Below are 3,315 nucleotides of genomic sequence, written 5' to 3'. Positions count from 1 at the left end.
AGAACGCGGTCACAGGACAGGACGCGGTCACACGACAGGACGCGGTCACAGGACAGAACGCGATCACACGACAGGACGCGGTCACAGGAGAGAACGCGGTCACACGACAGAATGCGGTCACAAGAGAGAACGCGGTCACAGGAGAGAACACGGTCACACGACAGGACGCGGTCACACGACAGAACGCGGTCACACGACAGGACGCGGTCACACGACAGGACGCGATCACAGGAGAGAACGCGGTCACACGACAGAACGCGATCACAGGAGAGAACGCGGTCACACGACAGGACGCGGTCACACGACAGAACGCGGTCACACGACAGGACGCGGTCACACGACAGGACGCGGTCACACGACAGGACGCGGTCACACGACAGAACGCGGTCACAGGACAGAACGCGGTCACAGGACAGGAGGCGGTCACAGGAGAGGACGCGGTCACACGAGAGAACGCGGTCACACGACAGAACGCGGTCACAGGACAGGACGCGGTCACACGACAGAACGCGGTCACAGGACAGAACGCGGTCACACGACAGAACGCGGTCACAGGACAGGACGCGGTCACACGACAGAACGCGGTCACAGGACAGGATGCGGTCACAGGAGAGAACGCGGTCACACGACAGAACGCGGTCACAGGACAGGACGCGGTCACACGACAGAACGCGGTCACACGATAGAACGCGGTCACACGACAGGACGCGGTCACACGACAGGACGCGGTCACAGGACAGAACGCGGTCACACGACAGAACGCGATCACACGACAGAACGCGATCACAGGACAGAACGCGGTCACAGGAGAGAACGCGGTCACAGGAGAGAACGCGATCACACGACAGAACGCGGTCACAGGACAGAACGCGGTCTCAGGACAGAACGCGGTCACAGGACAGGACGCGGTCACACGACAGGACGCGGTCACACGACAGAACGCGGTCACAGGAGAGAACGCGGTCACAGGACAGGACGCGGTCACACGACAGAATGCGGTCACACGACAGGACGCGGTCACAGGAGAGAACGCGGTCACACGACAGAACGCGGTCACACGACAGGACGCGGTCACACGACAGGACGCGGTCACACGACAGGACGCGGTCACACGACAGGACGCGGTCACACGACAGGACGCGGTCACATGGAAACGTATAGGATCATTTAAAAGAACAAACGATATACACTCCTCATTGTCCACCTTTCAACCTCTAATCACACCCTGCCAGAGAATCCGGTGCAGGCAGCCTCCTCTGAGCCAAGTTCTTCCTCAGAAGAAACATTTTGGAAGGAATTGACTGATATTACCCATAATTCACTTTCCTACATGAGAGGAAACATGAAGCTTTGGAGGAAGCCAGAGTTTCCTAACAGTGGAAGTCAGACGCACCTGATCTAGGACCGCGTATGGAGGTGGCATGGGCCGGGTTTGAAAAAATCGGATTTGTGTTGTTGAGATCGTCATGAAAAAAATCAGAAATGAAAACACTGGCATCGAGCTGCGGTGTGAACGTAGCCAAGTCTGTCGTAAACCGTTAGGTCAGCTTTCTGCTCACACCGCCATCAGACACGACGAGGTTTCACCCTGACTGAGCTGCATCTCTACATCATGCTGAGCTTTAACCCCTGTTCCATGTTTTCTTTCAGAAGTTCTCCAGGAGATTCAGAAGTCACTGGAAGGAGACCAGGCGTAAGTATCCGCCATGTTTCTTCAGCCTGTCTGGTCAGAAGACTTCCGTCTTATGGCTGCGTCAAACATTTAGAGCGCTGGTTCTCACGTTGTTACGCCACCCGAGAAGTTCCAGCTTCACGACTGACATGAAATCCAGGAGAGACCTAAACGTTTCCACGGGCAGATCCGGTCCAGATGAAAAAGGACTTTATGACCAGAAAGTCCTGGTAACCCAGAGGCTCTGACACTAGATTGGTTGTTGGAATACTTTTTATTTTCCCGTTATCCACCACATAAAAAATGTTTACCACAGCCATGTTTGGTATGTATTTTTAGTCCCAGCTGTATGATCGGGGCCGGGTTCAGCTCAGCACGGCTCCTAAACAGCACTAAAGGTTTCTAGCTAACAGCTCCCTCTTCACAAAGCTGCTGAGTGCAACGGAGCGAACGCTTCCGCTACGAGAAAGGGTTGACCCTGTTGCCACAGACGATGTCATGCTGTCTTGGGTCTTTGGCTGTTTTAGGTAAATTCATGACGTCAGTTGAAACAAACATCCAGTACGTTTCAGCTGAGCCGCGTGTTAATGCTAAGGAAGTTTTACAGTTGGTTGTTCATGTGCAGTGACTCTGACGTGTCCCACCTATAGCACCTCCACGCCGGGACAGCTGGCGTGCATCGAGCTGAAACCGTAGATGTTGTGGGAGGATGTGGGGTCGCAGATCGTTGGTGGTTTGATGAATAATTCTTACCGATGGCTGAGATAAGCCGGTTCATCTGCGCCGCATAGCAGCGTTTTCCCTGTAGCTCCCAAATAATCATATCTGACTATAAAGAAAGGACCATTACTATAAAACCACTATAGACCATCATATGAAAAGAGATGCAGGCGCCGTCGTCCCAGTTTTACACTCAGATGAACCATTTTATCTCTGGTTTCCAAGGTCCATCAGACTAAAAGCAGGAGTTTCAGATCTGAACTTTCTAGCTAAGCTGACAGCAGGTTTCCGTTACCGTGTCACCTGATCGCGTCACATCGTCTCCGTCCACAGAGAAGGACCTTGTCCAAACTCATCTGGTTACTAAAATCATGTAAAAGACCAAAACCAGAGGTGCAATGGTTTGAATTTGATATTAATGCGTAACTTGCAGATTACTTGGAGCATAAGTTGGTTGATATGTGAACGTTGTAGCAGCAGTGGTAAATCCTCTCTCCTGTCCCATCTGGTTTAACTGGGGCTCTGCTCTGGTCTGATGTACCGACGACCAGCTGACGTCCAGTCTGACACGTAATCCCAACACGTCCGGATGGACTTCTGTTTCCCACCCAGTCCCAGGGTTTCCTCTCTGGTCGGGATAGCATCACGTATGAGTGGCAAGCTCTTTTGACTAGAAGGTTTAATTTGCTGATGATGAAACCAGGACTCTGACAGCAGGTTAACTCTCAGTGTTTGGAGCTCACTTTCCTCCAGAATCCAGTCCAGATGGGAACGTTTGACAGGAACAACCTGCAGCGAAGGTTGAAGTGGCTGTGCTGCTGTTATGGCTCTGAGATGTGAGGCGGTAGCAGGCATCCCGTAGCCAGCTGTGTCTGCATGAGGAGGAAGAACAGCAGCATCTTTACTGCCAGCTGCTTCTGCTT

At 52.7% G+C, this 3,315-nt stretch overlaps 2 long non-coding RNA genes across 2 annotated transcripts in view; both read left to right on the top strand.

Annotated features, from left to right (window-relative positions):
* Nucleotides 1-1,232: 1,232 nt before the first annotated feature.
* Nucleotides 1,233-3,315, top strand: part of LOC121633058 — a 3,693-nt gene continuing 1,610 nt past the window's right edge. Inside the window, exon 1 of the long non-coding RNA XR_006008994.1 lies at nt 1,233-1,693. This is a non-coding gene — a long non-coding RNA (uncharacterized LOC121633058). The remainder of the gene's footprint in view (nt 1,694-3,315) is intronic.
* LOC121633059 lies at nt 1,700-2,508 on the top strand. The gene is made up of 2 exons (XR_006008995.1): nt 1,700-2,370; nt 2,467-2,508. It is a non-coding gene; the product is annotated as an uncharacterized LOC121633059 (long non-coding RNA).

This window comes from Melanotaenia boesemani, chromosome 21, assembly GCF_017639745.1.
Source record: "Melanotaenia boesemani isolate fMelBoe1 chromosome 21, fMelBoe1.pri, whole genome shotgun sequence".
Taxonomy (NCBI): Eukaryota; Metazoa; Chordata; class Actinopteri; order Atheriniformes; family Melanotaeniidae; genus Melanotaenia; species Melanotaenia boesemani.
Note: the sequence above shows the minus strand (reverse complement) of the source record. Positions and strands in the feature narration are given on the sequence as shown.